At 37.0% G+C, this 14,050-nt stretch overlaps 1 protein-coding gene across 1 annotated transcript in view; it reads left to right on the forward strand.

The window, feature by feature from the left end:
- The window catches only part of LOC137239546 (chaoptin), a 707,303-nt gene that overhangs the window by 326,801 nt on the left and 366,452 nt on the right, over positions 1–14,050 (forward strand). The window lies entirely within an intron of this gene.

Consider the following 14,050-nt stretch of genomic DNA (forward strand, 5'->3'; position numbering starts at 1 on the left):
AAAAATTTAGGGAGAAATGGCCAAAAATTGAACGATCGGTTGTATGGGATATATATTATATATACCTCCGATCAAAGTGATTTTTTCAGGATATCTTTTATGATATATTAGAATATATATCACCGAGTTTCACGTTTATACTTTCTAAATTGCGGCAGGAATGACCAAACTCGTCTTATCTGAACGATCGGTTGTAGGGGAGATATATGTTATAGTGGTCCGATCCTACCAGATCCGACTATGTCTAATATAATACAAAAATACATCCTTGTGCCAAATTTCATTGAGATAAATCACAATTTGAGGTACCAGTTTGCGTTCAAACAGACAGACGGACATGGCTATATCAACTCAGTTCGTCGCCCTGATCAATTCGGTATACTTAATGGTGAGTCTATCTTCTATATTTCTCAACGTTACAAACATCGGACCAAAGTTAATATACCATTTCATGTTTATGAAAGGTATAAAAATTGAATTACAAGGCCAGCTTACACAGTGACATAAACCGACTTTTATTGAAACTCATATTATGTAGCATACTTTTAGGCGACACCTTAGCGTAAACAGTGGCTGAACTAGAGGTTTACGCCGATCACTTTATCGGCGGCGGCGGCGGTGTACTTTAAAAAGCTTGATTTTTCTATTTAAAAAAAAAATAATATTTCGGAAAGGTTTTGTTTGTATGTATATAAGGAAATCAATGTGTTGGCCATTTCGGAAAGATCCGGGGTTTTTGCCTCAAGATCTCGCAGACCGTTCAAAAATTTTCAGGAGTAGCTCCTTGCGTGGGGATTGTCCCTCGTTCACTTACTCCAGAGAGGCCTCGAACCTAATCCCGGTCTTTGGAATTGGTACGGCTGCGTCTTCTGAAAAGAAATAGAGATACATAAACTAATCACACTTTTGTCTGTATATGACGTGCAAAGCGTAGTTTCACCTAGGGTTAACTCCTAATAATCGTTGTGAACACAATTTCTTTAAATCATTTGTGGCTCTTCGGCGGTCACGCACAAAGGCGACTTACGGTTGCTATTAATGGTCTATATACTCACGAGACTCGTGGCACGGGGCGCCTCCAGCTTTTTCGGCTGTTTTTAAGAGCTACAATTCCCCATGTGCAAACAGTTGCGATCCCGACAACCAGTATGGAAAGACTATACCAATTGGGAAGACTATACAACCTTTACAAACCATCTTTTGCTGCTCTTCCCGTTCCGACCGATGTCAGGCAGGGTGAGCGTGCGTTCCGCAAGGTCATCACTTTAGCTTCTGCACGCTTCATCCCGGCCGGTAGAATACCTGAAATCATACCGCATTTCCCGGCCGAAGCCGCAAATTTAGCAAGAGAATATGACTTTGTGAGACACCTCAATCCTAGAGACCCCCTTTTTAGGAGTCTTAATTTGGATATCATGCGTCTGGTAAATGAACATAAACGTACCAAATGAGCGGAGCATCTAAAGAACTGCAACCTCTCTGCGGGTGTTGGTAAAATGTGGGCAACCATTAAATTCTTGTCTAATCCAACTAAACACAATGATAAAGTTTCTATAGCCTTCGGTGATAAAACTTTTATCTGATTCGAAGAAATGCATTCTTCTGTAGACAAGGCCAGACGTCGTGCTAACAGACGAGCCCATAAACATAAACACGACGTCCCACCCATTACCATCACCCCCACAGAGGTTGAAGCAGCCATCCGAGCCGATAAACGGCCTATCGAAATAGCCATGCCAATGCTTTAACACCTTGGCGATGATGGCTACTAAAGCCTGGCAAACCAGCTAACGAAGCGAATCTTATCGACCGATATCACTCCTTTCGCCAGTAGCTAAGACATTGGAAACCGTTCTGTTCCTTATTTCACGGCAAATCTTCGCCTAGCCACGAACCAACATGGCTTCCGTAAATTGCACAGCCACACCACCGCCCTCAATGCCATTAACACTCAGATTAATTACGAATTATATCAGCAAAAACCCCATCATAGGACGATGCTCGTGGCACTTTACCTGTCAAAAGCTTTTGACACAGTCAACCACGGCACGCTACTCCAAGACATAGAAGGCTCACACCTTCCCGCTTGTTTAAAAAGATGAGCCGCTAATTATCTGAGTCGTTGGCAGGCGTCGGTTGAATTTAGGAACGTAATTTCTAAATATATATGGATAAAATTTTTAAAATGTAGACCAAAGTTGGCAGACGTTTGTGTTCACAACGTTGATTTCAATAGCCTTAGTTAAAACAAAACGATATTTTAGAATGAAAGTCAACCGATTTTAAGTTGAAAGAGGTTAACCGCACCTTTTTTGGGCATTTTGCTTTTTTTAACAACTTGAGGACAATTTGAAAACATGTTCGCCTTGGGTCATTTTATTTGAGTTCGTTGTTCATTATTAATTTTTTGAAAAAAAAAAAATATGCAAAGTGGGCACATAAATTTATTATATAACTTTTCTTTTAGTGTTTTGTTTTAATAACTTGGTGAATTGGGTGATGCAAAGTCCTTGTTCAGCTTACATCGAAAACCCTGTTTTTTTAAATAACTTTTGAACAGTTAGAAAGAGTTAAATTTCGCAATTACTTTCTTATAACTGACAGTGATGCGCATCCGTTGATACCACTTTCGACCATATCCGACCAATTTTCGGCATGAAGAATAAATGGCCTAAACAGTCTTAAACGAGTAGAAAATAAAGTATCGCGCCGGACGCCGCCACCGCCACGCCGATATTTTTAAAAATTCGGCGGCGGCGTGCGAAAAACGACCACAATCGGCGGAGGCGGCGTTTATCGGCGGCGTATATCTCTAGGCTGAACGTTAGTTTTGTGTTTCTGAAGAAAAGATACCGAGGTGGAAAGGCGCAAAACTGAAAGAAAGAATTATGCGTGACATGAGAAAGGTTGCTTGAATTGGGTTAAACCTAAATATTTTATAGCAAATTGGTGAACATTTAAAAATGAAAGTGGTTGTGCTTTGTTTTTTTTTTTTCAAGTCTCAAAAGATATTCAACCGTGCATAAGAATATGCAGCCAAGCATGGTGGTTGCTCGAATGAATGAGCGAACTCAAAATAAGGAAGGTTCATATATGTAGTGTAGCGTATATGTACTAAAAAGAAGAAAAAATTTGTACTTTTCAAAATATTTGCATACAAATTTACAATTGTATTTATGTTTTTCTTTCAACTCATTGACACACTCTCATGCATGCTTAGCTAGACACTTAAATACCATTTGAAGTAATGGCAAAATCTTAGATAACATGTTATTTTACATTTCCAACATTTCAGCATCCTTTTCAAACGCTTTTCACATAAATAACTGTATACTTAGTCTAAGAAAAGGTCTACTTGTATAGCGTTTGTATAAAGGCGGGTGTTACTAAATGTAATGTCAACAGTAATTTTGACATGATTTAGCTTTTTGGGTGAGCTTTTTCTTTTTTTTTCATCTCTTCTTTATTGCTTGTTTTGCATATTCTTTTTTCTATTTACTTTCTCTACAACTCCTGCTCTGCTTCAGTCATAGCTAGCTGCCAGGGCCCCAATGTATGTAGGTTAGATTGAACGGGACGGTCAGGGAGGACCTCACATAGACTAACTGCAGAGATTGTAAGACCTATACATGATTTTAGCGCTTCGTCGTTCATGTGTAACTCTGGCCTTCCCTTAATCTGGCTCAAACTGATTGGGACGTCTACAGAGCATGCTTCGAGGAATGCGCCCTGTTTAGCTAGCTCATCCGCTTTTTTATTTCCATCTATTCGCATATGCTTCTCCCTATCCTGCTTCTTTCCAGAGATTGCTGACACTCTTACTACTTTAGATTCTGTGCTATGCGAGAATATTGCCTTAATTGCTGCTTGGCTGTCAACATGCCAGTTGATGGGGTTTGCAGTTTAAGCTATTTTCTTCCAGTGTATCTATTGCTTTCATTATGACTACTACTTCCGCTTTAAAACACCACAGTGATCTGGCAGTTTGTAGGTTCTGTTTATTTACAGCCCATTATACCGCAGACCCCACTGCCTTCACTTCTTTGGAGGCATCGGTGTACCCGTGTGTCGCCTTGTCTACCATGTTGGCACCTTTGCAGAGCCCCTTAGAAGCGCACGTTCGGCATTAGGTAATCAGTTCGTCCAGCAGTTGATGTCGCTATACTGCTATGGCCGTATGGTCGGCGCTCAAGCCGCCCAAGGCACTAAGCTTACCAACATTTTATTTATTTATTAATTTTATGGTTATAAATGCACTTTAAAAGAAACATCGCATTGATATAAACTAGTTTCTCGCAAAGAAATTACATGTTATCTTTTTTAGTTCCTTTTAAAGGTTTTTTATATAAAAAGTGGGTGTGGTCCTTATACAATTTCGTCCATTTTTGGTAGAGATATTTAGGATCATGAGAATAATATATGTACAGAAGTTCACTTAGATAGATACAACTGGTCTTCTATTATGGCTCTTGAAACATGCGAAAATGCTTGGTCGAAATAAGGGCCGTGCCACGCCCATTTCCAAAATTGTTTATATACTAACTTTCGTGCTATAAAACAATGGAGATGTAAAATACCATTGATGTAAAGTTTGTTTCGCAAATATATCGCCTGTTTTATTTTTTTACTAGCTTATGCCCGTGGGTTTTACTCCACGTTGCTATAAAAATATGCGGGCTAAGCGTAACTGGCCATGGGTGAAACATGAGTTGGTAAGATTGACTTCTGCTACAGCTAATGACTGTTGTTGTATGGTATATTCATATTTGTAACAGGATTCCCCTCGCGTAGGTGAGTTTGACAATTGAGTTGTAGAAGCCCTGAAGCTATAAAGGTTTGTATTGCGCTCATCAATCCCTTGATTCGCAGCTAATGATCGTCCTTGAGCTCCATTGATAGGGATAGGAAATTTGAGGCATTTAAAATTGAAAAGACAAATCTATCGGTATCAATGCAATCCTTTTTGTTTTCGAAATTTTCTGATAAAATGAATTGCTTCAATATGACATTCGTAAAAGTTTTGTGATGAAAAGCCTCGTCCCACTACATAAGCGTGGATAATCGAAATAACGAAGCATAAATATTATAATATTATGCGCCCTTTTTTAAGGATCAATCGATGAGGAGAAATTTCTGATGGCTCAAAAGAGCAAATAAACTCAATCGGATATGCACTGCTTGGGACTCTTCCGCTACTGTGTTAATAGAGTGATAAGTTGTCTTGGTTCTAGTGGTAATAACATCCTCATTTTAAGGTGCCTAAAATGCCTTTTCTCAAAGCCATTTATAGTTTGTAAAGATAGATTCAAGATTTGGGAGAAACATTAGCTATTAAGGCTTCAGGTGATGTCATAATTTCTCAAGAACTTGCAGGAAAAGAAATCAAATCTGTTAGTAAAGAAAGAGGAATTTTGCCATAATTAATTTCAAGCAAAAGCTGCTGTGTGTTTCCGCCAAATTGCCCTCTCATATTTCTAAAGAGAGTAAATTTTTGTACGTAAAGCTGTCTATAGGCGAAAAAGCACGCATTTACTTCAACTGCAGCTGTTCCAGCAAGTAACAGGAAAGCACCACCTTTGGGATGATCATTATACCTTAAATGCTTAAGAGTTCGGTTATGGTACACACATCGCACAGCCTCACTTTGGCCTGACCGTTTGCCTATGTTGCACATCGGTGTATCAGATGTTTGCAGATAGTGGCCATTTAAATGCGGAGTTGCACGTCCACCACACAAAGGGTATCCGCAGTATCTGAGAAAGCAACTGCCATAGTGATTTCTATTTTTGCTCTTACATCAATTAATATCAAATTAAACAGAATTTTTTTTCCGGTTTCTCCAGGCTTATCCAAAAATACCAACCCTAAAGATAACATAAAAGAATACTAAAGGAATAACATCCATGAAATAACCTAAGTTTTTAAGGCAGACATAGTTCTGAAAGTCCCAATGTCTTGTTTTTTTTTCAATTCCATATATTACTGGTGCTGTTAGCACTTAGCCACGCCCCTTCTTACTTACCCCGTATTTTCTTAGTGGGGTTAGGGATGGATCCAATTTAATTATTTACTGGATTTCAATGTTCTTGGAATACTTCCAGAGTTATGCTGTATCAAATATTCCATTTGTATGGTAGGTGTCACTCCCTCTCTCTCTATATTGAAGTTATGTTTAACCTATGACCATCTTTGGAAGGTTTATAGTGGGTGCTTCAAATTTAGTTGTGATCGACCGATCCATTTATGGCGCAACCCGATTTATACCTACATACAAACATTCATAATTTTAACTTTATATATATATATATATAGATAGAAGATGTGGATAGACTGAAGTTAACAAAAAATTTTAACGGCGGAAGATTACTAAACATCCAAAAGGAATAACAGCCAAACAACTCTGCAGGCAAACTTTAGCTGTTATAATAATCTAAGTTTGAACGGCAGCCGTAGTTCTAAAATATCCCATTTGTAGGGAAGATGCCACGCCCCCTTTTCCCCAATTCCACATTTTACTGGAGGTGTTAGGACTCAACCTCATATAGCTCCTTATCAATTTTCATTATCCTACCATTACTACATCCAGAGATATGCAGTATGATAAATTCCATTTATATGCGAGGTGCCACGCCCCCTTCTCTCCCATCCCACATTTCCTTGGGGTGTTAGGGATTGACCTCATACAACTTGTTACTGAATTTCAATTTTCTAGCATGAATAAGGTTATGTCGTACCAAATATTAATTTTGCATGGGAGGTGCCACGCCCCTTTTATATATCGATATTGTTTTTAACCTATGACCATCATTGGAAGATTTATAGTGGGTTGTGCAAATTTGGTTGTGATCGGCCGGCCCGTTTAGGGCGCAACCCGACTATACCTACATATATACATAATTTGAATTTTATATATATGGATTATATCTTTTATATATAAAGGGCGTGGTCCTTATCCGATCTGAAATATTTGATGCTGTAAGCAATCAAAGTTTGTCAACATAAATCAACTAGCCTTTGTTTGAGCCAATGCTTGAAAAAAGGGGGCGGTGCCGCGCCCATTTCCCACTTTTTTTTTCATTTCCATGCCATTAATAATAATTAAAAGTAAAATGGTATTGATATGAAGTTAGTTTTGGCAAAGATGTTGACCAATAATATTGAAAAAAAAAAAAAAATTGTAATAATAATTAAAAAACGCTTTTGTCGAAAGTGAGCTGTGCCACGCACCATTTTGAAAATTTAGATCGGAACTTAGAATTTCAACCTACGGAAAAGAAAACTTAATGATGAGCTGTGCGAGCTTTACACAGACCAGCGAATTAAAATGCAGCGACTACTCTGGCTAGGCTATGTTATGCAAATGAAAGATGACGCTCCGGAAAAGAAAGTTTTTTTTTATCGGAGCTCGCCTATAGAAGCAAAGGAAGGTTTGCAGTCCCCACTCCGCTGTCAGGAAGGACCAAGTGGAGAACGATTTAAACTCCCTTCATGTGTTGAATTGGCGCAAGTTAGCAGGGCGAATAAGCGACTGGCGCGCCTTGTTGAACGGCCATAACCGTTTAAACGGTTAAGCGCCAATTACGTAAGTAAGCTGCTTTATTGACTGAATAATAACATTGGCATTCTCCAAAATTTTATATAAATAAAAAGTGGGCGTGGTTATCTCTGAATATAAAAATTGTGATTGTTATTGAGTGTAAGCTTTTTGAAAAATCGTTGTTAAAAAAAAAATCAGATGCATATTTTGTCTGTTAAGGAAGCTACTTTACATTTCCTTCTTTGGTTCCCTCTTCTTCTCCCTCGCCATCTCACACTCCTTTCCCCTCTCACACTCACTTTCTCTCCTCCACCATCTCTCTATCACTCCCACTCTCTCTGTCTAACTCTTCCCCTTCCCCTCAGGGTATCATGATGTAAGACTTCGTACCCTTACTGCTTTTCACTTACACTTTTTCTCCCTCCTTCTTACATATTTCTTACTCTTCTCTTTATTACACTAAGTGCTCTTCTGAATTTCTCCACTGCATCTTTTTACTTCTCTGTACTTTTTCCACTTCTTTCATATATCCACGCAAATTCAATTCAACTAAAAATAAACCTTTTTTAAAATTTTCATTCAAAACTAATAAGATTTCCTTTCATGCTTGTCATGCTTGTACGAGTAAGTCCTCTTCATCACCTTGTTTCCTTTCTAAAGACATATGAATTCATATGTCAAATTCGTTACGTCACTCATAAATGAATAAACAGATTTTTTTATATTTTTATTTTAAAACATATACAGGTGAGGTGTTTCTTTATTGGAGCGTGTGTGTGTGTAAATGGCAAACTTTATCAATAAATTCAATAAATAGTTTTGATTGAATATGCACCTTTTTCATAAGACGGCTCTTTATGTTTTTGAATGGAAACGCGTCAAAGCCACCGAATAATAAAGAAACTGCTGAAGTGTACTAGAATTCTATAAACACTTTAATATTGAAATATATTTTGCCGCAGTCCTAGTGAATATCGAAATATAATTTTTAATGTAAAAAATCTATTCATTTCTCGTCTTTGAATCTCATGTATAAGAATAGATGTGTGTGTGTGTGTGGCCTATGGGCGTACAAAAGAATTCATCGGATAGTGACAAAAATTTCACAGTAGGTTTTCGTGGTCACCGAGCACGTTTCTGGCTATGTAAAATTTTAAATTTAAATTCGCTATATCTCCGTATAATTTTAAGCAGGTGTCCAATATTTTTATATTTGGTATAATGACTCCATATGTGAGGTCAATTAGTTGGGATAGGTAGAAGAAGTGTTAGTGAGATCAGAAGTGGGAATAAATGTCGGAGTATATGTGAAAGTCAATATTTAAGGAAGGAGCTTTACTACAATTTTTGCAATATTAATTCAATATATTGTGAGGAATATTAGCAATTCTGTACGTCACTATGCCGCTACTAAATAAATCCACGACAACAATAACGCAAGCAACCACACTTATGTACATGGACACATAAAAGCAAGCAGCCACACACACATAAGCAGCAGCTTGAAGAAGAGATATTATTTCAGATACACATATGTAGTCAGCAGATAAGAGCGAAGAAGAAAGAGAAACAATCACACATCACGTTATCATCAGCTATACACATATACACGCATATAGCTAAATATCCAAGTATGAGATACAACTGTTCCAGAAGGCATGTTCGTGAAAAGTCTAGACCTTAGAAGAAATATGCGAACGAGGCAACAGAGAGTATAAAAGCAGCGAAAGCTAAGGAATAATCAATCAGTTTGATTTTAACACGCTTTAGTGAAATACGCGATAATTGTGAAGTAGTACTGTCAAAGTAGCAGGACGTAAGGAACGTTTTATTATATAGAATATTTGAGTTATTATTATTGTAAAAAATTTAATGAGCTGATGGGCCTTAGTTAAATAAAACACAATATTTAAAGTTGTGTTTTAGTTTTACTTCGTCGATATTTCGATTTCAGTCTGAAATCATCTTCAGGACTGTCAAACACAAATAGAAAAAAGGACTATTAGAATAATATTCTATTTTGCATATAGGTATATAATAAAGGAACTTACACATATGACTATGTTTGATCGACTGATCAGATGTTCAAAAATTAAGTATAATAAAGCATAAGAACGAAAGTAAACAATAGAAAATACCGCAAGTGTAAACAAATTTTTGCAATAACAATAATACATAGGACAAAGAACAATAAGACAGAAAAAAATGCATGAGCCATAACTTTGGTGTTTAGTTGTTGTCATTGGATAGATTTTTAGCGGGATGTTGGCTGGACGCTGTTTGGATTTGCTGAGCACCGTGAAGCTTGCACTGCATTTTGTTGTTGTTTCAGCAATAGATGTCGATATGCATATGCACATTGGTCGGTGTCGCTTTTAAAATTCATTCTCTTATCATTAGGTGTGCTCATAATATGGAGCATTTCCAAAGTAAAACGCTTATTATAATGTTTCTCAATATCCAAAACAGAAACATTTTTGAAGTAAGGATAGTGACCAGTATCCTTACAATGCGCTGTCAAGGCCGTCTTATTGTCCGAAGCATTGTTTCTAAGCTTTATATTGGACTTCACTCATCACTCAAAAAAGTTTTTCGACAGTGAAAATGTACTGCTGGACAAACTTACCAACAATATCAAAAAGACACAAACCAACAAGTACGAAAAACTAAGACAAAAAGAAATGGAAAAATTAAATATTAGGGTAGTCCCACAATGGTTTCGAAACCTAACACCGATAGAAATCCCACACAACATACATTGGCTATTATCCCTTGGCCCAAAATACGCCCTTGCGTCCGATAATGGGAAGTTTCCATTGTTTAAGTTTATAGCAGACGGGGAGAACATCATACAAACTGTAAAAGATAGAGATATGCAAGAAATAGCCAGAAATAATTTCACGACACTAATACAGGATCACTTAAAGAAAAAGACGACTTCATTCCGAGACAAATTTATATGCCAAACCTTAGAAGACACAAAACGGTTCCTCAAACAAAACAAACAGTTAATCATACTTAATGCCGACAAGGGCAATGTTACGGTTGTCATGGACAAAAAAGAATACGACTCAAAAATACAGACGGTAGTCAACGACATCTCTACCTACAGGGTTTTAAAACGCGATCCGACTAACAAATTACAGGAGAAAAACAATGAATTAGTACAACGAATGTTCAACAATGGCAATATAGATGCCCAAGAAAAGAAATTTCTACTATGTAAAAACGCAAACACACCGAGAATTTACGGATTACCAAAAATCCACAAAGAAAATATACCTGTACGGCCTATATGCTCCTCGATTGACTCCCCGTCATACAATTTATGTAAATATGTCGTGAAAATTCTTGAAAAAGTTACTATGTCGTCCAAGTATAATGTTAAGGACTCGGCAGAATTTAAAAAAAAAGTGGGGGGCACGTACATATATGATGATGAATGCTTGGTGTCCTTCGACGTAGTCTCCCTGTTCCCAAGCATTCCAGTTGACGTGGCCTTGGAAATCATTTCTTCAAAGTGGGATGAAATAAAAGAGTACACAACGTTAACAAGGGAACTTTTTTTAACGATTGTCAAATTTTGTATATAGGAGAATAGATATTTCAAATACAATGAAAAGATATATGAACAACGGACAGGAATGCCCATGGGTTCCCCAGCCTCCCCGGTCATAGCAGACATCGTCATGGAAGAGCTGCTAACAAGATTTGAGATGGAAGCCAAATGTAAACCACGCCTACTAACTAAATATGTAGATGATTTATTTGCGATTGTAAAAACGGATGAAGTAGAGAATATGCTGAAGGAACTCAACAGCTACAACAAGAACATCAGATTTACAGTGGAGGTCGAAAAAGACGGTCAACTACCATACCTTGACACGCTATTAAACACGCACAACAATAAAATATATTTTGACTGGTACAAAAAACCCACAGCTTCGGGAAGACTAATCAACTACAACTCACACCATGAAAGGAAAACAATTTTAAATACAGCCAAAAACTTCATCAGTAGGGTACTCACTATTAGCGACAGAATATACCATGGAAAGAATATTGCGATTATAAAGAAAACTCTAGAAGAAAATGAATTCCCCAGTAATTTCATAAACAAACTCATACGGAATTTCAAAATTAGAACCTCTAATGATGAGGTAACACGTGAAAGAAAAGTAAAATATACAAGTCTATATTATATGTTCCAGGAATATCGGAGAGAATAAAGACATCGCAATTATATGATAAAGAGAAAATTACACTAGCGTTCACATATAACAATACGTTACGACAGGTTTACAGCAATACTAAGGACAGAATCTCGAAAGATGAGAAATCCAACATCATTTATAAAATTCCATGCAACGGTGACGGGTCCCACTCATGCGATAAGGTATATGTGGGGACAACCAAATTAAAGCTAAAGACAAGGATTTCCGGTCATAAGTCCAATATAAAGCTTAGAAACAATGCTTCGGACAATAAGACGGCCTTGACAGCGCATTGTAAGGATACTGGTCACTATCCTGACTTCAAAAATGTTTCTATTTTGGATATTGAGAAACATTATAATAAGCGTTTTACTTTGGAAATGCTCCATATTATGAGCACACCTAATGATAAGAGAATGAATTTTAAAAGCGACACCGACCAATGTGCATATGCATATCGACATCTATTGCTGAAACAACAACAAAATGCAGTGCAAGCTTCACGGTGCTCAGCAAATTCAAACAGCGTCCAGCCAACATCCCGCTAAAAATCTATCCAATGACAACAACTAAACACCAAAGTTATGGCTCATGCATTTTTTTCTGTCTTATTGTTCTTTGTCCTATGTATTATTGTTATTGCAAAAATTTGTTTACACTTGCGGTATTTTCTATTGTTTACTTTCGTTCTTATGCTTTATTATACTTAATTTTTGAACATCTGATCAGTCGATCAAACATAGTCATATGTGTAAGTTCCTTTATTATATACCTATATGCAAAATAGAATATTATTCTAATAGTCCTTTTTTATACTCAGTTGAGCAGAGCTCACAGAGTATATTAAGTTTGATTGGATAACGGTTGGTTGTACATATATAAAGGAATCGAGATAGATATAGACTTCCATATATCAAAATAATCAGGATCGAAAAAAAATTTGATTGAGCCATGTCCGTCCGTCCGTCCGTCCGTCCGTCCGTTAACACGATAACTTGAGTAAATTTTGAGGTATCTTGATGAAATTTGGTATGTAGGTTCCTGAGCACTCATCTCAGATCGCTATTTAAAATGAACGATATCGGACTATAACCACGCCCACTTTTTCGATATCGAAAATTTCGAAAAACCGAAAAAATGCGATAATTCATTGCCAAAGGCGGTTAAAGCGATGAAACTTGGTAGATGGGTTGACGTTATGACGCAGAATAGAAAACTAGTAAGATTTTGGACAATGGGCGTGGCACCGCCCACTTTTACAAGAAGGTAATTTAAAAGTTTTGCAAGCTGTAATTTGGCAGTCGTTGAAGATATCATGATGAAATTTGGCAGGAACGTTACTACTATTACTATATATGTGCTAAATAAAAATTAGCTAAATTGGATGAAGGACACGCCCACTTTTTAAAAAAAAATTTTTTTAAATTCAAATTTTAGCAAAAAAGTTAATATCTTTACTGTATATAAGTAAATTAAGTCAAAATTCAATTCCAGTAATGATATGATGCAACAAAATCCAAAAATAAAAGAAAATTTCAAAATGGGCGTGGCTCCGCCCATTTTCATTTAGTTTGTCTAGAATACTTTTAATGCCATAAGTCGAACAAAAATTTACCAATCCTTCTCAAATTTGGTAGGAGCATAGATTCTGTGACGGTAACTGTTCTCCGTGAAAATGGGCGAAATCGGTGGAAGCCACGCCCAGTTTTTATACACAGTCCACCGTCTGTCCTTCCGCTCGGCCGTTAACACAATAACTTGAGCAAAAACCGATATATCTTTACTAAACTTAGCCCACATACTTATCTGAACTCACTTTATCTTGGTATAAAAAATGGCCGAAATCCGACCATAACCACGCCCACTTTATCGATATCGAAAATTACGAAAAATGAAAAAAATTCCATAATTCTATACCAACTACGAAAAAAGGGATGAAACATGGTAACTGGATTGGTTTATTGACGCAAAATATAACTTTGGAAAAAACTTTGTAAAATGGGTGTGACACCTACCATATTAAGTAGAAGAAAATGAAAAAGTTCTACAAGGCGAAATCAACAGCCCTTGGAATCTTGGCAGGAATACTGTTAGTGGTATTGCATATATAAATAAATTAGCAGTACCCGACAGATGATTTTCTGGATCACCAGGTCCACATTTTGGTCGATATCGCGAGAACGCCTTCACATATACATCTAAGGGCCACTCGCTTTTAAAACCCTCATTAATACTTTTAATTTGATATCCATATCGTAAAAACACATTCTAGAATCACCCTGGCCCACCCTAATGGCGA

Source organism: Eurosta solidaginis, chromosome 2, assembly GCF_040869045.1.
Source record: "Eurosta solidaginis isolate ZX-2024a chromosome 2, ASM4086904v1, whole genome shotgun sequence".
In the NCBI taxonomy this organism is placed as follows: domain Eukaryota; kingdom Metazoa; phylum Arthropoda; class Insecta; order Diptera; family Tephritidae; genus Eurosta; species Eurosta solidaginis.